We start from the raw sequence: 23,990 nt of genomic DNA, 5'->3' as shown, positions 1-23,990 counted from the left end.
ACAACCAGCAAATCTTCCCAGTACTCAGACCTCTGCCATTAGATCTCCTCTGGTCTGGAGTACGGGAATCATAACATTATCACCGGCCAGACAAAAAAAAAAAAAAATTAAAATTAACAGGAGTTGATTTTTTTTTACTTATTCAGTTGGGAGATTTTTGTCGGCCTCATGAATCCCACCGGTGTTGGGCCAAATCCTGGCCAGCTTCTAGTTAGTCAGATTCAAGAACTTACTCAGATGGTTCAGGATCTGTCCCTCCGGGTGAGGTCACAGGAAGATCTGTTACGGACTTCCCCGAGGGTCATTCCTGAACCAAAGATGCATCTGCCTGACCGTTTTTCTGGGGATAGAAAACAGTTTTTTAATTTTAAAGAGTCTTGTAAACTTTATTTTCGTTTAAGACCAGTCTCCTCAGGTACGGAGGCTCAGCGGGTTGGAATTATTATTTCTCTGCTTCAGGGGGATCCTCAGACCTGGGCTTTTGGTTTAAAGACAGACGATCCAGCCTTATTGTCTGTAGACGCCTTTTTAAAATCGTTAGGGCTACTGTATGACGACCCTGATAGAGAGGCGTCCGCTGAGAGTCAGTTGCGTGCTCTCAGACAGGGTAGGAATCCCGCAGAGATTTATTGTACGGAGTTTCGCCGTTGGTCGAACGACTGTGGATGGAATGACCCAGCCCTGCGCAGTCAGTTTCGCCTCGGCTTATCTGAATCTATTAAAGACAGTCTCCTTCAGTATCCCGCTCCTGAGACTCTCGATAAACTCATGGAGCTCTCTATTAAGATAGATCGTCGGCTCAGAGAGCGGAGGGCTGAAAAAGGAGCGTCTGTCGGGTCTACTCCTTGTGTTTTTTCCATCCCTGTGGACATGGAGGAGCCTATGCAGATAGGTCTCTCCAAATTGTCTCCTGAAGAAAGAACCAGGAGGCAAAATTCTGGTCTTTGTTTATACTGTGGAGGTAAGGGACATTTTGCCCGTAGTTGTCCGAACAAGTCGGGAAACTTCCCGACCAAGTGAGTTGTGAGGGGGTTCACTTTGGTCTGCAGCTTATCTCCTCAAATAATTCACTGTTAGTTCCTGCTAAAGTTTCCTTTGGCAGCCTCTGTTCCTCGGTCTCTGCTTTTGTGGACAGTGGAGCTGCAGGGAACTTTATGGATTTAACATGGGCCAAGGCCTTAGGTATTCCTCAGTTAACCTTGGGTAGGTGTGTCACCATGCATGGTTTAGATGGGAGTCCCTTGTCCAATGGGGTTATTTCTCTCTGTACACCTCCTGTTTTACTTTCGGTAGGAGCTCTACATTCTGAAAAGATTGAGTTTTTCCTTACCCATTGTCCAGCAGTTCCTGTGGTTCTGGGTCACCCTTGGCTGGCCTTTCATAATCCCATCATTGATTGGCAGTCGGGGGAGATCTTACAATGGGGTACCATCTGTAATAAAGAATGTATTACGCTTCCTATCCGAGTAGCTGCCGCCGTTCCCGCACCCATTCCTGTGGAATACCAGGATTTTGTTGATGTATTTTCCAAGGGCAATGCGGATATTCTGCCTCCCCATAGGCCTTATGATTGTGCCATTGAGCTAATTCCTGGTGCCACGTTGCCTAAAGGAAGGTTATATGCATTGTCTGGTCCTGAAACTGTGGCCATGAATGAGTATGTGAAAGAAAGCCTTGGGAAAGGATTTATCAGGCCATCCAAATCCCCTTTAAGTGCAGGTTTCTTCTTCGTAGAGAAGAAGGATGGTTCTCTCAGACCCTGCATTGATTTTAGAGCTTTGAATAAAATCTCAGTAAAGAATACTTACCCTCTGCCGCTGATCTCTGTCCTCTTTGATCAGCTACGTTTCGGCTGTGATTTTTTCTAAGATTGACCTGAGAGGAGCATATAACCTCATCAGAATCAAGTCAGGGGATGAGTGGAAAACGGCATTCAGTACTCAGTCAGGCCACTATGAGTATCTGGTCATGCCATTTGGCCTGTCTAACGCTCCGGCAGTCTTCCAGGATCTCATTAACGATGTGCTCCGTGAATTTCTTGGAAGGTTCGTTGTAGTCTACTTAGACGATATTTTGATATATTCTGATTCTGTAGAACAACATGTTACCCAGGTGCGTCAAGTTCTAAAAAAATTACGTGAAAATCACCTGTATGCCAAGCTGGAGAAGTGTGAATTTCATGTTACGGAGGTATCCTTTTTAGGGTACATTATTTCCCCTCGGGGATTCTGTATGGAACCAAAGAAGCTCCAAGCCATCCTTAGTTGGGCGCAACCCACCAACTTAAAAGCAATTCAGCGCTTTTTAGGGTTTGCGAACTACTATAGAAGATTTATTCACTCTTTCTCTGACCTAGTTGCTCCCATTGTGGCACTAACTAAGAAGGGAGCAGATCCTACCAATTGGTCACGTGAAGCTGAGTTATCTTTTCAGGCCTTGAAACAAGCCTTTGTCTCAGCCCCTGTCCTCAGACATCCCAACCCAGAATTGCCTTTCATTGTTGAGGTTGATGCCTCGGAGGTTGGAGTGGGGGCTATCCTATCTCAGAAGGATCCGGATTCCCTTGAATTACATCCTTGTGCCTTTATGTCCAGGAAATTCTCATCTGCAGAATCCAACTACGATGTTGGTAACCGGGAATTGCTGGCTATTAAATGGGCTTTCGAGGAGTGGAGACATTGGCTTGAAGGAGCGACTCATACTATTTCAGTTTTGACTGATCACAAAAATCTTCAATACATTGAATCAGCTAAGCGACTGAATGCCCGGCAGGCTCGTTGGGCTTTATTTTTTACTCGTTTAAAATTCATTATCACCTTCAGGCCAGGTTCCAAGAATACTAAGGCAGATGCCCTGTCACGCAGTTTTCTTCCAGTTCAAGACAACAGTCCTGTTACTCCCATACTGCCGTCCTCAACCATTCGGGCAGGCCTCACACAGGATGTATTTACCCAGTTAAAGCTGCTTCAACATCAAGCTCCTGGAAATACTCCTGCTGGTCGTCTTTTTGTCCCTGAGTTTTTGAGAGCAACTGTTTTGACGGAGTTTCATGATAGCAAAGTTGCCGGGCATCCGGGAATCGCTAAGACTTTGGAATTAGTCTCCCGCTCAGTATGGTGGCCTGGTCTTTCCAAAGACATTAAAGAGTTTGTTTTTTCGTGTCAGGTCTGTGCACAGCATAAAGTTCCCCGTTCTTTACCCATCGGTCAACTTATGCCCTTGAATGTTCCTCTTAGGCCATGGTCGCATATCTCCATGGATTTTGTGGTGGACCTCCCTCTGTCAGCCGGATGCCGAGTCATATGGGTGGTAGTGGACCGTTTTAGCAAAATGGCCCATTTCATTGCTCTTCCCCGATTGCCATCTGCCCAGGGATTGGCAGTCTTGTTCCTCCGCCATGTTTTCAGACTCCATGGCTTGCCCACTGATATTGTTTCTGATCGGGGTCCACAATTCATTGCACAATTTTGGAAGTCTTTTTGTGCTTCATTAAAGATGAAGTTATCTTTAACGTCCGGCTATCATCCCCAATCCAATGGGCAGACTGAGCGAGTTAATCAATCTCTAAAACAATATTTGCGTTTGTACTCGGCCAAACTCCAAAATGACTGGTCGGAGTTTCTTCCATTGGCGGAGTTTGCTTATAATAATGCCTGTCATTCTTCCACCAATGTGTCTCCATTTTTTGCAGTTTTTGGTTTTCACCCCAGAGCTAATTCATTTTTTCAACATTCCTCTGTCTCCTCACTGGCCCTGACCTCTCATCTTAAACTTATTTGGAGAAAAGTGCACCTGGCTCTCAGGAAAGCGGCATTCCGGGAAAAAAGATTTTCTGACAGGCTCCGGCGGCCGTGCACTTTTAAAGTAGGAGATAAGGTGTGGTTGTCGACTCGCAACATTAAACTTCGACAAACCTCAGCCAGATTGGGTCCTAGATTTATTGGACCATTTCACATTATCAAAAAAGTCAATCCAGTTGCTTTCCGGTTACGTTTACCAAAAACTTTACGGATCGGAAATACCTTCCATTGCTCATTGCTGAAACCATATGTTTCGTCCAGTAGATTTCCTCGTAAAATATCTCAGGGGAGATCACCTATAAATGTACAGGGTCAGCAGGAGTTCTTGGTGGAGAAGGTTCTCGATTCCAAGTTGTCCCGGGGTCGGCTTTATTTTTTGGTACATTGGAGAGGTTATGGGCCAGAGGAAAGGTCTTGGGTCCTGGATGAGGATCTTCATGCCCCGAGGCTCAAAAGGGCATTTTTTCGAGAATTTCCTCAGAAACCTGGCTTTAGGGGTTCCTTGACCCCTCCTCAAGGGGGGGGTACTGTTAGGCGCCGGGGTCCGCTCGTCGGTGCGGCCCGGCGCCTAGCAACCAGGGACGCCGTGCGCGTACAGCCGCCGGCTCCCTGGCAACGCTAGACGCCGGGCGCACGGAGCCGCTCTGACCCTAGCAACGGGGACGCCACGTTCGGGCCGCGTTCCCCGTTGCTGGGTCTGTTCTTATTGTATCATGATGTGCTGATTGTATCATGGTGTGCTGGCCGTGCAGCATGCAAGCTGCACGGCATTAATTGTGATGACCCAGTCTGGCTCCTGATTGGGGAGCTCACACTTATAAGCACCCTTTGGACTTCTCACAGACGCCGGTGATAGCTTCCTGTTTGCCTTTGTCAGTTGCAGAGAGTTTCCAGTCCTGCTCTATCCGGTTGTTCCTGTCCTCAGTGGTCCTGTACTCGGATATTTGTCATCTATTCCTGGAGTCTGACCGAGCACCTTTAACATCCTGTGGTGTTCGTGAGTCGCGGCGCAGCCGTGTGTTGCGGCTTGTCCGCTTACTGTTTATTATTTAGTTTATTTGTGTTCTGGAGCTTTTGCGGAGGATTCCACTCCCACAGATCCACTCTGGTATCCAGCGGTGCTGGATAGGAGTAACGGATCAGTGGATCTTTGGTTGTCCTTTTCCCTGGCGGCTAGTCCGCACATACCTTGGTTTAAGTTAGTTAGCTTGTAACCCCTGGCCTGGTTGCTTAGTCAGAGGGCCCCTTGTTATCACCCTGTCTCGGATTTCCCTTTGTCTCCCATTAAGACCTGAGGGGGCATCGGGGTTGGGCAGACATAATCCGCCCTTCGAACGCGGCTGCCATGGGCTCAAGCAACCATAGTCTCGCAGGGGATTTCTGATAACACGGGCGAGACAACGGAGTTAGGGCGCCAGGGGTTACTAGGCTCTCCTGCTCCCACAACCAGCAAATCTTCCCAGTACTCAGACCTCTGCCATTAGATCTCCTCTGGTCTGGAGTACGGGAATCATAACAGGGACATGTAAATAAGCATCTTTGATGTCCATCGATACCAGAAATTCCTTTTCCTCCAAGCTGGAGATCACCGCTCTCAGGGATTCAATCTTGAATTTGAACCTTTTCAAATAAAGGTTCAGAGTCTTTAGGTTTAAAATTGGTCTGACCGAGCCATCCCGTTTCAGCACTACAAACAGGCTTGAATAAAACCCTTTTTCTTGTTGTGACACAGGAACTAAGGAAATTACGTTGTCTTGACATAATTTCTGTATTACGTTCAGCACTTTTGCTCTGTCCTGAACAGAAGCTGGTAAGGCTGATTTGAAAAATCGGCATGGGGGAAGGTCCTGAAATTCCAATTTGTACCCTTGGGATACTATCTGCAATACCCAAGGATCCAGATCTGAGTGAACACAGACCTGGCTGAAAGACTGTAGACGTGCCCCCACCCGATCGTACTCCCACAGGGGATCCCCAGCGTCATTCCGAGGTTTTAGCATAAGTAGCTGTTGACTTCTGCTCCTGCGAGCGTGATGGTGTTGTAGATTTTTTACCTCTTCCTCGACCTCTTCCTGCGAAGAAGGGGGTACCCTTTGCCTTTTTGGGTCGAAAGGATTGCATTGTATGAGAATGAAATCCTTTCCTAGGTGGAGCAGCTGCGGAAGGCAGAAATGCTGACTTGCCTGATATAGTTGTAGAAATCATGGCATCCAGCTTGTCTCCAAAGAGGGCTTCTCCATTGTAAGGAAACGCCTCAATATTCTTTTTTGATTCCGCATCAGTATTCCATTGGCGGATCCACAGTGCCCTGCGGGCTGAATTCGCCATAGCGGAGGATCTTGAACTCAGCAACCCAATATCCTTCATAGCTTCAACTAAGTAACCTGCAGCATGTTTGATATGTCCGAGAGTTAGGACTATGTCATCCCTGTCAACTGTGTCTATGTTAAAAAGCAAGTTGTCAGACCCTTTTTCCACAGCGTTACCTACCCACGCACAAGGAATGGTGGGCCTGAGCACCATTCCGTTAGCCGTATATATGGATTTTAGGGTTGTTTCTAATTTATGGTCAGCTGGATCTTTTAAAGGGACTGAACCAGGGGCAGGCAAAATTATTTTCTTAGACAGCAGAGAAACTGAGGTGTCTATCATTGGGGGTGTCTCCCATTTGTGCCTGTCTTCCTCAGGGAAAGGGTACTCTACACGTATCTTTCTGGGGAGGGTAAATTTCTTCTCAGGGCTAGCCCAGGATTCTTCAAAGAACGCATTCAAATCCTTTGAAGGTGGAAAAGTCACAACCTTTATTTAATTTAAAATAATCCTTTTCCTCTGGGACCAGTGTTGTTTCAGGAAACTCCAACACTTCCTTTATAGCAACTATCACACATTGTATGCTTTTGGCTAATTTGGGTTCTACCCCTCTCAAATTCCCAGTGTCGACGTCAGAGTCAGAATCTGTATCTGTGTCCCCTTGCATTATCTGGGCCAGAGACCTTTTCTGGGAACTGGATGGGACCCGAGTGGATGATATGGAGGGGTCAGTAAACAGTGCATCCTCCACAGACTGCCTCCAATATTTAAACAGAAATGGAAATTACCCTAGGGTAATTAAATCTTGGCGCTAGGTAGGGAGATTCAGCACAGCAGCTAAACAAATAGAGGTTGGTCAGACCTCAAGGTAAGAATATACAAAAAGCAACACATAAAGCGCTTAGTGGTTACGCATGAAATGAGTAGGTCAATACAATCCACATATCAAATGAATAGAATTTAATAAGACAAAAAATTAATAAGACATAATACTATAACATTTAAAATGAAATTATAATTGCAATAAAATTGCTGCTTGTAGTCCTGCTCCCAAATTGAAATGGTATTATGAATCAGAAAGAGTTCAAATGGCCTGTTCCTTTAAATAGTCCCTTTTGATCCCATATGGACCTACATAATAGACAACCGTGAATAGTTACCACTGATGTATTCAAGGTGTTTAAGCGGTTCAGCGTCCCGCAGAGTAGAGGTGAAGGCTGCTGTCTATTCCTGTGTGCCTCTGCTCCCTTGGATCTACACTGAGAAGAAACAAAGACCTGGATCAAGTCCCCACATTTTACTACCCTTTGGACTGTGCTGGAGGGATCGCCATAAAACCGTGATAATTTCTCCACAATATACATCAAGGGACTGCTACTCTGCGGGATGCTGATTGTATTGACCTACTCATTTCATGCGTAACCACTAAGCGCTTTATGTGTTGCTTTTTGTATATGCCTCCAATATTTAGTCTTTTGTTCAGACTCAGAGAATAACTTTGCAAGAATTGACATATTCTTTTGCAACATTCTCACCCACTCTGGCTCCTTCTGAGAGGGAAGGACCACCACATTACCCTCTTGTGTATCTAAAATGGGTTCTTCCTGGAACCCTCCCCAATGTCTGACATATCACACACACACACACACACACACACACACACACACACACACACACACACACAACACACACACCCCCCCCCCAGTCCACACACTGCGCCTTATTGTGAATTGTGGAAATATTACCCACTTACACAGCGCATATACCAATAAAAGGCCCACAGACCTAATTATAATGAACACTCTCTGCCCCTTCTATAACACCCTGTACATGTATCAGCGTTGTCATGAGGAGAAACAGCGTTCAGGAGCTTCACACTGGAGTTTCTGCAGGAGAAAATGGCACCCAGTGAGTGTTCTGGCAAGTCTGAGGAGAAGCCCCGCCCTTCAACCTCAGCAATTATATATTTATACTGGCTGGGGATGGCACATCGGTGGCTGTAAATGTATGTACCCTTTTTGCCAGTGAGAGTAAGGTTTTAAAACATGCCCTCAGAGCGCGCCCCCCCGCACACTGCACCTTTGTGCTGAGAGACATGGCGCGCAGCGTGCGCGTGTACCTGTATGCCACCAATGATGACCGGAGGAGCCCCTCTCTGCAGGACTCCGGTAATATACTCACCAGCCTTCAGACTTCTGGCTCAGTTAGGGGGTGGCGGCAGTGCTGTGGGAGTGATCGCTGGCCAGGCTTGGGCTGTGTTCAGTACCCTTCAGGAGCTAATGGTGTCCTGTCAGCGGAAGCAGAACCATTAACTAATTGAGAAGTTGGTTCCTACTTCCCCCCCTGTGATGTTAGTGTATTAGAATGCTTAATATTTGTAGACACTCCCTTACTAATATGTGTAAGCCGGAATCTTCAGTGATGGTCCCTGGGACCAGGGGGATGCTGGGAAGTGGGTGGTCCAGTGTGCAGTGTGCCTGGAGTTGGTGATGGAATAAAAACAGAACAGCAGTGAACTCACATGTCTCTGTGTCCTGATGACTGGATTTACAAACATATGAACAAAACATGGTGTCAAAAGAAGTTTAACTTGGACTGCTAGTGCTCTCAGAGTGTGAAAGAATCTTGCAGAAGTCTGTAAGGCTGTAATACTGATAATGTCAATTATTATTTTAAAACATAAAGCTATACACTATTACCGTGGAGCCGCTATGGCCGCCAGACCACGCTGCGCTGAGTGTACGGAATACACACAGCGGGCGCACACACAGTAGATAACCTTTAAACCTTGTTAATAAAACACAGTAAGAATATACTTATACTCTAAACCTTAGTAGTCAAATACTGTAATGATGTAACGCTTAAAAACCTTAACAATGTGTATGCTGTTTGAGCGATTGAGACGCTAAGAGAGCCCTTTGCAGGAAAGTGAAAACACAACACCGGGTTTGGTTAAAACCACAACAGCTCTAACACTGCCGTGGATTATTCAGAGAAAAAGGGGAAAACAATACAAGTTATACACTACAAGCTAACACAGAAATCTAACAGAAATAACAGAGAATAAGACGAACAATGGCTACAGAGAATATACATATGTGGGGGAATCTTTCGCATGCGCGACCTGGAATCCAGTCCTCAGCTATTCAGATAGAAAGCCTTCAGAGACATGAGGCTGGCCAGGCAACAGTGGTCTTTATATACACAACATACATTCACAATACAATGGTACCTGTAATCTCATTGTTCATTGGACACAGGGATGTGTCTCTACATTACAGCAAAGGTCATAGGTGGATTTGAACAGGTGGGCTGTGTCTTTCCCCAACTGCTCTGGTGGGAGGTATCCTCAGGATTCCCGCCGCATGTGTAATTTACAGCAAATACAGTTAATGTTCATAATCTACTTCTGTACATAACTATACGCAGGAGCAAGCGATCCTTTCCTAACTAACACCGGAATGTTACTCTTAAAATACCCTACAGCTGGATACTAGACACCACCTTCCAACCTTTATCTGACCCTTCCTATCATGCAAAGAGAAATCTCTCTGTCCAGGAACAGTTTAAACTAATCATACTCGCTGACATGGTCTAGGGGAATATTAACTACAAAATGCACTATTTGGGTTAAATATGCTACGATCGAGTCGCACGCTACACGCTCACAAACTCCGCCGTAATTACACATCTCATGCGCACGATCGCCGGAGCGATCTTACGCAACTTGCGGGTATGTGCCTGCACGGGGGAACAGGTGCACGAGCAGCGTGCATGTGCATGAGGGGTTAGTACAAGGGGTATGCATCATGATATTTTCGACTTTGACAATACTCAGTGTCTGCAAAGCCTGCCGTGTGCTCCTCTCTTCAAACAGTGAGTAACCATGGATAAACTAGCTCCTCCCACCGGCATGCTGATGTCTGGTAACTTGTCTGAAAACTGGAAAAGATTTAAGCAAAGGTTTAATATATATCTTGCTGCATGTGGAGCTGATACAGAGGCTGACAAAACTAAGGCATCCATTTTCCAAAATGTGATAGGAGAGGATGTGCTGGACATTTATTATAGTTTTAAGTTTCCTGAAGGGCAGAATATGGTGCTATCTTCTATAATGCAAAAGTTTGAAGATTACTTTGTGCCAAGGAAAAATGTGACATATGAAAGATATAAGTTTTTCACATGTGATCAGAAGTCTGTGGATGGATTTGATCAGTATGTTACAGAGCTGCAATCACTCAGTAAAACCTGTGAGTTTGGTGATTTAAAGGATTCACCGATTAGAGATCGAATTTTGAGTGTGGAATACCTGATAATGGACTCAGAGAGAGACTGCTGAGAGAGCAAGACCTAACACTAGACAAGGCAGTGACTATGTGTAGATCTGCAGAAATAACTAGATTTCAAGCCAAAATGTTACACAAGGAAGCTGATGTACATGTAGTGCAGAAAACAGAGCCAAGCAAACCTCCATTCTCAAGAATGAAGCAGTCTAAGCCACAGTCTAATAAGGAAATGTGTAGTAGATGTGGAAATGCTCACAATCCTAAAATGTGCCTGGCTTATGGTAAAACCTGCATGAAATGTGGTAGACTTAATCACTTTGCCAAATGCTGTACAATGAAAAGTGAAACAACCAATGTGCATGCTGTTAAACAGAGGAATTCTTTGTGGATTGCATTGAACTTTGCAGTAGAGATAAGAAAGAATGGATTGTCCCTTTAACTGTGAACGAGATTGTCATTCCCTTTAAGCTTGATACTGGCGCGCAGGTGAATTTAATATCGTTTCAAGACTATAAGACTTTTAGAGTAAAACCTAAAATTCATCCAGCCAAAGTGAAAGTTACAGGGTACACTGGAGAGGAAATTCCTGTGAAAGGTACATGCTTAGTGACACTGAAATATAAGGGACAACAGTTTAAAACATCTCTATTGATTGTGGATAAAAATGTGCAACCGATTCTAGGATTAAGTTCCTGTGAGAAACTAAGCTTGCTAAAGAAAGTTTTTATGGTGACATCACAAGTAGAAGATGACTGCAAATTGATGTTTACAGAATACAGAGACTTGTTTGAAGGTCTAGGTTGTTTGCCTGGAGAGCATAAAATAAATATAGACACGCAAGTTTCTTCAGTGATACACCCCTGTAGAAAAGTGCCGTTTGCGCTGAGAAAAAAACTGAAACAAGAGTTAAATCGCATAGAAGCCTTGGGTGTGATACAGAAAGTTGATGAGCCTACTGAATGGGTAAGCTCCTTAGTAATTGTTGAAAGGGAAAATGGACAACTCAGAATATGTCTAGACCGCAGAGATTTAAACAAAGCTATTAAACGAGAACATTTCAAACTACCAACCAGAGATGAAATCATCTTGCAATTTGCGGGAGCAAAATGGTTCAGTAAATTGGACGCATCTTCAGGATTCTGAAAAATGAAGCTAGATGAGGCCAGCTCAAAGCTTTTTACATTTAATACACTAGAAGGACGATACAGATTTCTTCGACTACCATATGGAATATTGTCTGCTCCAGAAGTATATCACAAAAAGATACACATGATATTTGAACATATTCCAGGTGTTGAAACAATGATGGATGACATTATTGTCTGGGGATCTACAAAGGAAGAACATGATTCTAGATTGAGACAAGTAATGGAACTTGTCAAGAAAGTGAATCTAAAGCTAAACAAGGACAAATGTGAATTTGGAGTGAATACACTTACCTTTATGGGCGACGTGGTCTCGGATCAAGGTGTAAAACCAGACCCAAGGAAAATATCAGCCATAGTGAACATGGAACGTCCTAACAACAAAGATGACGTCAGAAGATTCCTAGGAATGATTACTTACTTAGGAAAGTTTATTTCTCAACTCTCTGAACGAACAGCCTCTCTTAGATGGTTGTTGGACAAAGATAACGTGTGGATGTGGTCACATGAACAAGAAGAAAGTTGGCGCAGATTTGTTTGATTGTAATGGGAAAACGTACATTGTCGTGACTGATTATTACTCTAACTACCCTGAGGTGAAGACACTACATACAACTACTAGTAAAGCCGTAATCAATTGCATGAAGTCAATCTTTGCAAGGCATGGTGTTCCTATGGAAGTGTTCACTGACAATGGTCCTCAGTTTTCCAGTGCTGAATTTAGACAATTTGCTGATGAGTGGGAATTTGTCCATACTACGTCAAGTCCCCACTATCCACGCTCAAATGGGTTGGTGGAAAGTTCAGTAAAAACTGTAAAGAGTCTCATGAAAAAAGTTCAAGAAGGTAAAGAAGATTTCTACAAAAGTCTTTTAATCTACCGCAGTACACCTTTACAGAATGGACTTTCTCCTGCACAAATGCTGATGGGAAAGAGGATTAGAGCAAATCTCCCGATACATGATGAACTGCTTAATACACATAACTCAGCGTTGTTCAGACTGAGTAAGAAACGTCAACAGGCGAAACAGAAACTGTTCCAGGACAGGCGAGCAAAAAGCTCATCTGATCTAAAATCGGGTGACCAAGTCTGTCTCAGAGATCACGAGAAAGGTATTTGGGTGCAGAAAGGTATTGTGCAAGCACAAGTAGCACCAAGATCTTATACTATACGTACAGAGCGTGGAACGGAAGTAAGAAGAAATCGGGTGGATTTAAGATCTCAAACTAACCATAATGAAGACAACATGACTGAAGAATACCCTTCATCTGACATGTATGATGATCCTCATAATAGTGAACAAACCACGATTCTAGAAAGGTCCAACATGGTCGATGAAACACAGACTGTGTATGAAAGACCCAAAAGGGAAATACGCAGACCTGAGAGACTCATTGAAATGTGTTAGATGATGTTCTTAATATGACGTTGTTAATTGTTGCATTGAAGCGTACAGGGCTTATCTTTAAAGAAAAGAGGATGTGATGTTAGTGTATTAGAATGCTTAATATTTGTAGACACTCCCTTACTAATATGTGTAAGCCTGAATCTTCAGTGATGGTCCCTGGGACCAGGGGGATGCTGGGAAGTGGGTGGTCCAGTGTGCAGTGTGTCTGGAGTTGGTGATGGAATAAAAACAGCACAGCAGTGAACTCACATGTCTCTGTGTCCTGATGACTGGATTTACAAACCTATGAACAAAACACCCCCTAAGTCCCACGAAGCAGGGAAGCTATTGCCAGCAGCTTCCCTGTAAAATAAAAAACCTAAGAAAGTTTTTTTCCAGCAAAGCTCTGTAGAGCTCCACTAGTGTGCATCCAGTCTCCTGGGCACATTTTCTAAACTGAGGTCTGGAGGAGGTGCATACAGGGAGGAGCCAGTTCACACTGTTGAAAAGTCTTAAAGTGCCAAAGGCTCCTGCAGAACCGTCTATACCCCATGGTACTAAAATGGACCCCAGCATCCTCTAGGACGTAAGAGAAAAGTGGTATCCAACAGAGCCTGTGTCCTGATCCGGGTGTAACACCGGCGGCCAGAGTGAGGAGGAAGCACCCTCACCATCCTGTGAGAGAAAGCTGGGGTCATCTTAGCGAGGCGGAGCAGAGGTAGACAAAAGGCCTGGCTCTCCAATGCCACCAATGCCTGGAAAGAGCAATTATTAGGGGCAGTGTCCGTCACCTCATATATCCAAGACAGCTGCAAGAGGGGTGAGGTTTGTGCTGTTAAGGATGGTACCCGCTTTGATATCACCTGGACATTGCAAGGAGATAAGCAGCAATCAGGGATGAGAGAGGGCTTAAAAATAAAAGTTTCCTCCATTCATGGACAGTGGATGAAATGGAGAGAGCACTGAGAGAGTGGGCCTATAGTGCCCTGTGCGCACATTGGCACTACATAGGTGGATTACACGTTTCACACATAGGTCTTGTTCACATCAATACAAGTTATATAATAAAGACATCTACAGTACATCTATTTCATTGACTACAGTAAGGCCTTTGACTGTGTCAATCATGAAATCTCAGGAAAACATTAAGAAATATGGTCATACCAGAACATCATGCAGAATGTTTACATAGATCAAGAAGCTTTAGTTCGAATAGATCAAGGAGAAATAGATTGGTTTAAAATCAGCAAAGGTGTACAACAAGGCTCATCCTTTCACCAGATCTGTTCAGCCTGTATGCAGAACAGATCATCAGAGATTCAGGGCTATATGAAGGAAAGCGGGGTGTAAGAATTGGTGGAAGTCTTACCAATCATCTACATTATGCTGATGATACCCCATTGCTAGTGGAAAATGAAGAAGATCTAAAACAGCTATTAATTAAGATCATAGAATGTAGTCTGAAAATGGGCTTGTGCCTTAATGTGAAGAAAACAAAGATTTTAACAAATGACTTAAGTTATTTTTATTTAAATTGAGAAGAATTGAAATACCAGAATTTTTTAACCTACTGGGATCACTAATCAGTACTAAGGGGCTAATTCAGGTTGGATCGCAAATCGCGATCCAACCAGAATTTTTGTGGTGGGCCCGTACTGCGCATGCGCCCGCACTTTCTGCAGGGGGCTGCAGAAAATGGGATCGCCTCTGCCTGTCAATCAGGCAGAGGCGGTCGCGGGGATGGGGGGGGGGGGGAAGGTGTGCAACGCTCCATTTCCAAGGAGGAGACGGAGCATTGCGGGGGCGGGGCAAACCGAACGGTGGGTGGAGGCGGACGAATGGAGGCGTGTTGGGGACGTGGTTGTGGCGGCTGCGTGATGTCACATGCAGCCGCCGCGGCAGTTAAAATGGCATCGGGACTCCTGCAGCCTCAGCTATGCTGTGGCAGCAGGAGTTGTCTTTAGTTTCTGCTGACAAGCAGAAATTGCGAAGCGATCGCAATTTCTGCTTGTTGAAGGGGGGGGAGGCGCCGGTCAGTATGCTGGGCGGCCTTGCCCAGCGATGGGCGGCCCCCAGCATGCGAGCAAAAGGATAGCAAATTCTGCTGAGTAGCTTTCAAGTGAGCTCACTTAATTCCTTATCTATAAATTGTATACACTTTGTGCACATAAATATCTCCCAAAAATATACTTTATTGAAATATATCTTAATGCTATACAGGTATTGAGAAAATCTTATATATTAACCTGCAGTGCAAGAAATGAATTGAATAAAATGCTGTCAGTCAGCTCTATGATGCTGTTCTATTAATTGTAACACAGTCTCTTATAAAAAGTCACACGTGGATATTCAGAAACAAGGGGGGTCATTCCGAGTTGTTCGCTCGTTAGCAGATTTTAGCAGCATTGCACACGCTAGGCCGCCGCCCTCTGGGAGTGTATCTTAGCATAGCAGAATTGCGAACGAAAGATTAGCAGAATTGCAATTAAATAATTCTTAGCAGTTTCTGAGTAGCTCGAGACTTACTCCTACACTGCGATCAGCTCAGCCCGTTTAGTTCCTGGTTTGACGTCACAAACACGCCCTGCATTCGGCCAGCCACTCCCCCGTTTCTCCAGACACTCCCGCATTTTATCCAGGCACGCCTGCGTTTTTCCGCACACTCCCAGAAAATGGCCAGTTTCCGCCCAGAAACACCCACTTCCTGTCAATAACACTCCGATCACTTCAACGATGGAAATTCTTCGGTTGGACGTGAGTAAATCTACTAAGTTTTGAGCTAAAATACTTAGCGCATGCGCACTGCGTACCATGCGCATGCGCATGTTCGCCTTAATCGATCCGTTGCGAAAATCGGCAACGAGCGAACAACTCGGAATGACCCCCTATGTCTCATAATTCCAATGTTTGCTCAATTAGCATATAAAAGCAAGTTACCGTCCCAGCTTAGTTTATCCGGACAATATTGATGTATATTTCCACTAAGCACAACAGTGATTGATAACAACCTCTCACCCGTTTTTTTCAGTTGTATCTGAATGTCCCAGGGTGCCATGAACTGGAGCCACTTGTATATGGACGTATGCACATATGACTCCTGCCGTCAGCTGGCTGCCCGCATCTCCACTGAAGGAGACCCGCCGGCGGTTCAATTGTGCGGAGTCCCGCCAGTTGTCCTTAGCTCCCAGCTCACCTGTGCTTGACCGCTGTGCCTGATGATACCAAGCTACGCTGGAGCCGCTTGTATATGGACACCTTGCTGCCCGCTTATGCCGTCGGCTGGCTGGCCACGTCCTTATTGAAGGGAATCTCAGCCGGCGGTCATTGTTTTCTATCTAGCTTACGATTCCACTCCATGAAGTGTGTAGGTTTAATGATGCGAGTTTGCCTACAGAGCAAGTAAGGGGCAGTGTAGAACAAGAAGTTGTATCAGGTACAAGGGCTTCAAGTAGTGTGGCCGATGCCATTGCATTGGGCAGGATGCCCTGGGGGTGAAAGCCACCATGCTTACCTGCTGTCGCAATCCCTATTGCCGGGCATCCTCAACCCAGCTCCTGTATGCTCTAGGTGTGAAAGACTCGCGAGTGGAGCAAAAACACATAAGTAAGAGACTGGAGAGAGTCTGCATATAAAATCCCTGTAGAGGAGAGTTAGCGTATAGTTAGGGACACTGTCTGAACCACCTAAAACGTTTAGAAATTAATGCTGAAAAGTTATTATACACCGCTGTATAGAATCATCCTTCAAGTTTAACTCATGCAGACAGTGCCATTCATCAAGACTGATTTAGTTTATATTGTATTCAGGGCCGGTTCCGGGGCTTCTGGCGCCCCGGGCGGCATTAGGGGGCGTGGCTTCATACAGGGGGCGTGGTCAGTTACGCCCCCTGTACTGTTGTAGGATGTGTGGTGCGCGATGACGTCATTGCGCACCGCACATCATTACAGTGAAGGTCCTCTCCAAGAAGGGAAATTAGACGCGTAGCGTCTAGTTTCCCTTCACAGCGGGCAGCCCACGAAGGGAAACTAGACACGTAGCGTCTAGTTTCCCTTCACAACGGACAGCGGGGGGGCACCACAGCAGCAGCGGATCTTGCCATGGTGCGGCGCCCTCCGGATGGCGCCGGCGCCCCGGGCAAAAGTCCTGCTTGCCCGTGGCAAGATCCGCTACTGATTGTATTTGAAACTCTGATGTGGGGCTAGAAAAGGCAATTTTAGAAGTGCTGTGGGGTGTTAGAAGGAGGGCTCTTAGAAGGGCTGTGGGAAGGGAGAAGGCAGGCTTAGTAGGGCTGTGGGGAGGGAGAAGGCAGGCTTAGAAGGGCTGTGAGGAGGGAGAAGGCAGGCTTAGTAGGGCTGTGGGGAGGGAGAAGGCAGGCTTAGAAGGGCTGTGAGGAGGGAGAAGGCAGGCTTAGTAGGGCTGTGGGGAGGGAGAAGGCAGGCTTAGAAGGGCTGTGAGGAGGGAGAAGGCAGGCTTAGTAGGGCTGTGGGCTGTGGGGAGGGAGAAGGCAGGCTTAGAAGGGCTGTGGGGAGGGAGAAGGCAGGCTTAGTAGGGCTGTGGGGAGGGAGAAGGCAGGCTTAGTAGGGCTGTGGGGAGGGAGAAGGCAGGCTTAGTAGGGCTGTGGGGAGGGAGAAGGCAGGCTTAGTAGGGCTGTGGGGAGGGAGAAGGCAGGCTTAGAAGGATGGTGGGGAGGGAGAAGGCAGGCTTAGAAGGGCTGTGGGGAGGGAGAAGGCAGGCTTAGAAGGGCTGTGGGGAGCGAGAAGGCAGGCTTAGAAGGGCTGTGGGGAGGGAGAAGGGAGGCTTAGTAGGGCTGTGGGGAGGGAGAAGGCAGGCTTAGTAGGGCTGTGGGGAGGGAGAAGGCAGGCTTAGTAGGGCTGTGGGGAGGGAGAAGGCAGGCTTAGAAGGGCTGTGGGAAGGGAGAAGGCAGGCTTAGTAGGGCTGTGGGGAGGGAGAAGGCAGGCTTAGTAGGGCTGTAGGGAGGGAGAAGGCAGGCTTAGTAGGGCTGTGGGGAGGGAGAAGGCAGGCTTAGAAGGGCTGTGGGGAGGGAGAAGGCAGGCTTAGTAGGGCTGTGGGGAGGGAGAAGGCAGGCTTAGTAGGGCTGTGGGGAGGGAGAAGGCAGGCTTAGAAGGGCTGTGGGGAGGGAGAAGGCAGGCTTAGAAGGGCTGTGGGGAGCGAGAAGGCAGGCTTAGAAGGGCTGTGGGGAGGGAGAAGGCAGGCTTAGTAGGGCTATGGGGAGGGAGAAGGCAAGCTTAGAATGGCCGTTGGGAGGGAGAAGGCAGGCTTAGAAGGGCAGTGGGGAGGGAGAAGGCAGGCTTAGGCTGGGGCCACACATAGCGGCCAAGCGGGTCCCGCTGAACGGGACACGCTTGGCCAGGAGGAGGGTTCTGTGTGAACACGGATCCTGTTCTGCGGGATGCCGCAGAGCAGGATATGGCCAGTGACACGCGGGATTTCATAGAACACAGTGCGGCACAGCCCCACTGTGTGAACACATACATTGAAATGTATGTGTTTATACTGAAATCCCAACTGGATTCGGCGGCGGCGCCCATGTGCAGTCTCCTTCCGCCAAGCTGGTCCCACTGAACGGGACCCGCTTGGCCGCAATGTGTGGCCCTATCCTTAGAAGGGCTGTGGGGAGGGAGAAGGCAGGCTTAGAAGGGCTGTGGGGAGGGAGAAGGCAGGCTTAGAAGGGCTGTGAGGAGGGAGAAGGCAGGCTTAGAAGGGCTGTGCGGTGGGAGAAGGCAGGCTTAGAAGGGCTGTGGGGAGGGAGAAGGCAGGCTTAGAAGGGCTGTGGGGAGGGAGAAGGCAGGCTTAGAAGGGCTGTGCGGTGGGAGAAGGCAGCCTTAGAAGGGCTGTGGGGAGGGAGAAGGCAGGCTTAGAAGGGCTGTGGGGAGGGAGAAGGCAGGCTTAGAAGGGCTGTGGGGAGGGAGAAGGCAGGCTTAGAAGGGCTGTGCGGTGGGAGAAGGCAGGCTTAGAAGGGCTGTGGGGAGGGAGAAGGCAGGCTTAGAAGGGCTGTGGGGAGGGAGAAGGCAGGCTTAGAAGGGCTGTGGGGAGGGAGAAGGCAGACTTAGTAGGGCTGTGGGGAGGGAGAAGGCAGGCTTATAAGGGCTGTGGGAAGGGAGAAGGCAGGCTTAGAAGGGCTGTGGGAAGGGAGAAGGCAGGCTTAGTAGGGCTGTGGGGAGGGAGAAGGCAGGCTTAGTAGGGCTGTGGGAGGGAGAAGGCAGGCTTAGTAGGGCTGTGGGGAGGGAGAAGGCAGGCTTAGTATGGCTGTGGGGAGGGAGAAGGCAGGCTTAGAAGTGCTGTGGGGAGGGAGAAGGCAGGCTTAGAAAAGCTGTGGGGAGGGAGAAGGCAGGCTTAGAAGGGCTGTGGGGAGGGAGAAGGCAGGCTTAGTAGGGCTGTGGGGAGGGAGAAGGCAGGCTTAGTAGGGCTATGGGGAGGGAGAAGGCAGGCTTAGAAAAGCTGTGGGGAGGGAGAAGGCAGGCTTAGTAGGGGTATGGGGAGGGAGAAGGCAGGCTTAGAAGGGCTGTGGGGAGGGAGAAGGCAGGCTTAGTAGGGCTGTGGAGAGGGAGAAGGCAGGCTTAGAAGGGCTGTGCGGTGGGAGAAAGCAGGCTTAGAAGGGCTGTGCGGTGGGAGAAAGCAGGCTTAGAAGGGGCTGTGGGGAGGGAGGAGGTGGAGCAGCCAGAGTGGGTACACTGCCAGCCCTGGCATCATGAGACTGTCCCCTACAACTATTAACAGAAGAGGAGGCCCGTGGGCACAGACCCTATTGTGCATGCGCAATACTCTGGAGAAATGGTGTGGCATCCATTTTCCCAGAGATTTCACTACTGCACATGGCATACTGTTTATGGATGGGACTAACCACAAAACATTACATAGTGTGATTATTGAAAACTCCCAGAGTAATTATATGAGGGGCGTTCCACAAGGCCATACCCCTTTCTCATGCACACACCTTATGTCGTTTTTGCAAAAAATTGTGATGGCAGGAGGCACGATGCCCTTTCTGGCCTGTCAGGTGCCATGGGCCCTGGTTATGTAGAGCTTTGAATGTTAGTAAGCCAATCTTGAAATAGATTGGCCATTTTACAGGCAGCCATGAAGGGAGTAGAGAATGGGAATTATGTGGCTAGAACAAGGCTGATTACTGAACAACCTGGCAGCTAAATTTTGTACCAGCTGCAAGCAGTGCAATTCTTTTGCTGGTAAAAGCCAGAGTCGGGCAACCGACGAAGCAGTCTTCTCTGCCTAGAAGGGGATGCCTATGACGGTAGACATTGTGAGCCAACACCAGAGGAAGAATTACATATGCTGCTGTTAGCCTATAGATGTTCAAATATGACTGCAGCGGTGGGTGCAGCTGAGATCGGCTCGGGTATAGGCATAGTGCAACAATTGGCTATGACAGTGTTAGTGGGAAGCTGTGCTGCTCTGGATGCAGAAGGCAATGTTGTATCCCTGTATCTCCCACATTGTCCCTTTGTGACAGGTGAAGCTGGACCAAAGACTGACAGGCCGCAAGATATGAGCACTGCATTTGCAGCTATATCATTGTTCCTATGCTGCCGTATCACCATTGCAAAGCATTACAGTACAACAGCTGTGCAGCTATATGTCTGATCTTCATATAACAGCATCGGTTTTATTTCCAAAAATGCAATACATATTTCTGGACTTTAACCCTTTCCGTTACATGCAATAATCACTATTCACTAACAATTACTGATAACATGGCGCATGTATTGCTGTACAGTATGTAGGGCGTTTGGTGCATCTGTTTGTTAGTATGGTAAATTTCAGCAAACATTTCTTTGTGATGTTAATCGATTACCATGACTTTCGATGGATCGCTAGTATCTGTAGCATTATAATAACCCATTTTCCACACACTGAAGTTCTGATCTCCTGGCTTAAATCCATAGCCCATCAGCCTTTGACCTAGGGGGAAACACTGAGCCAAGTCTTTTTAGTACTTACAGTGAAACTATGCCTCCTGTCGTATTCCAGCTGCATCTGACCCAGGTACATAAAGAGGAGGAAACTATAGCTGCATAATTGAATATGTGACCAACTCTGAATACCAATACCTTTGTACCAGGCCTATTTTGTGCACCATTTGTCGCCAGGTATCAGAGAACCTTGATCCATATCCTATCCCCGGGACATAATAGCCACCAATCTTGGAAGCTAAATGGGATACCCAGAAGCAGTCACCGTGGGAGCGGACACAACAGTGGTGCCTAGGCAACAGTGAGAGTGTTGGTTGATATGGGTATTACAGCTCTCACTGGACTGGCCAGTATCAAGATGGATCAGGGCGGAATAAAGCAGACATGGAAATTATTACAGAGGTTTCATGTATAGAAACAACATTCACCAGTATCCCAGCCAAATATATTTAATAATGGAATGTTAATTAACTTCTAAGATATTTTATAAAAAGAGGACTAGAGGCCTGCTTCAGAGATGTACTTAATCCCAATTGGATTACTTACATCTCCGATGTTTGTGGGACTGCACATGTGCAGATTAAGTCCTATATGATCAACAAGTCACGGCATGATCAACATGTTGTGGCTGTTTGGGGGCAGGGCTGCCTGCGTAACCAGAAGATGGGGGACGGGGGGGAGGTGTTAGCCCATTTTTTGAAGTGACGAGGTCAGCATCTGAGCCTTCCAATGCAGACTTACTGGCCTTGCAAGTGGGCAGGAGCTGGCCATTCTGAGTAAGCTGCTGCAGCGTTCAAAGTCCAGCTCGCAAGGAACTCCTCACTGAACATATAATGCTGAGGAGCATTCGCAGGTGCCTGACAGCCCCCTTTCCGTGGCAGAGAACGGGCTGCAGCTATTAAGAGACAGACGCCTGCTGCCAGTGTCTGTGATAATGCAGTTTCCTAAAAGCCTAATCCCAGAAGGGGATTCGGGCAACCTGCAAAACAAAAAGAATAATTAGAAAGAGAAAATACTCCTACATTAACAATCTTCCCGCCTCTCCTCAGGCACGAGGGGGCGCGAGGGGTTGGTGCAGAGTTTCAGCTCTAATAGTCTAAACTATTTAGTGCCTACTCCTCAGCCTCCCCTATAAACCCAGTCTGCAGTGTCCCCCAGATGGAAAGAAAGAGGAATGAATGCCTTTGTAAGCCCTAAACAAAGAGCATGGGAAGTATGAAACATTTCTTGATATAAAGCATGTGAATATGTATGCCCAATTTCATTTGATGCATAACAGAACATGGATGTTAATGGCCCATAGTTAGAAAATAGTATACTATTAATACGTAGCAATTTATACCGTCAGGATTTTTCTACCTGAAAGCTATCAGCAGTGACACCATAGCGTGCAGCACCTTATTAAACACAGATTGGTGCATTAATGAGGACGAGCCTTGCACTGGCAGGATATGTAAAATTAGAAATGTATTCAAGTGCAATCCATACATCACCTGCAAAAACGCATCTCTAAAGTTCCTGAGTGATTTTTTTTTTTTTTTTTTAACTTATCTTGGCAGTGATGCCATGTATTTGTCATTACTTTCTATGGTGGAAGCCATGACAGCACTATAGCTTGTATGGCACTTGAACAACACGCTGAATAGCAGGGGAAAAATGTAAGCCTTTATCAGACGTCGAACCAGAAGTATTCTGAGCAACGGAAAATTATAGACATATGCTATCAGTGGCTCCAAAGCTGGGGAACAGCAAGTCCCAGCATTTGCAGCCAGCAATATGATTGAAGGTGTATGCCCACAACAACTATGGAGCAGAGATTGCCTATATTTAAGATACTATATATACTGAACAGTTGCTATGTGAAAATAAACTTCCAGCTGCACACTGAAATACCAATAGACTGATCTAGGAAGCCCTATACACCTGTCTTGTTCTGATCTGTGGTTACAGTTTAGTCAGGATATGTAGATGACTTGTCTCTTTGTGCTCATGTCCTATGCCCCCTTGATTAATTAATACAAAGTGACGAATATCAGATTTTTCTTTATAAATAATAATAATAATAATAATTTGAATATACAAAACGGTCTGGATTTAAGGTGGGTACACACTGATAGATATATCTCCAGATCAATTGATCTGCGGATACATCTATGGATGGATTGGGCAGTGTGCTGTGCATATACACTGCCCGATCCATAGGGGATCGACGTCATGAACTGGGCGGGCGTGCCAGTTCAGCTGTCAATTACCGCCGGCTGTCGCAGCATGTGTGCGGGTGGTTGGATGATCGCCCGTACACACACAGCGATGCGCCAATATATTGGCCGTCGGCTGTGCTACAGGGCCGACGCAATATGTCTGTGAACGACCACCGGCCCCGCGATATATCGGCTGTTCAATAGAAGGGGCGATATATCAGCCAGTGTGTACGGGCCATTACTCACACAGCAATACGGAATTTTCTTCAAACCAGGATCCAAAATGTTTGTTTTTTTCTAGTATAATCATCATAAATATAATCTAAATTTAAAATGAAAGCTTTTCTGCATCAAAAACATTTTCAAGCATTTGCACCATGTACTTTAAGGAGTGCCTCCCACGCGATTATACAGGCACTGCAGAGCTATGGAAAATGCATGTCTCACGCAGATGTAAACAAGATAACAATTCAAAAATCCTGTTAGAAGTGTACCAGTCACCCACTCAGAACAGTGGGGGCAGCCATTTTGTGGGTGAAACCAATATTAATGACAGGGCACTTTATAAGTTCACTAGTAACTATGATATGACTAGTTTCATGTCACGTGAAAGACTTCTCATTAATATTGGTTAGGCCAGTGGTTCCCAAGCTCGGTCCTCAAGGCACCCTAACAGTACAGGTGTTAAGGATATCCATGCTTAAGCAGAGGTGAATTAATTAGTGCCTCAGTCAGTTTGATTATACCATCTTTGCACAAGCATGGATAGCCTTAAAACCTGGACTGTTAAGGTGCCTTGAGGACCAGGTTAGGGAATCACTGGGTTACGCTATAGGCCCCCATCCACTAGTGAGACATATCTGAACTGAAAATCGGATGCGATTTTCCCCCGACCTTCCCGGGAGTCCTGT

Source organism: Pseudophryne corroboree, chromosome 6 (assembly GCF_028390025.1).
Source record: "Pseudophryne corroboree isolate aPseCor3 chromosome 6, aPseCor3.hap2, whole genome shotgun sequence".
NCBI lineage: Eukaryota > Metazoa > Chordata > Amphibia > Anura > Myobatrachidae > Pseudophryne > Pseudophryne corroboree.
The sequence above is the reverse complement of the archived record's forward strand: the minus strand, read 5'-3'. Positions refer to the sequence as shown.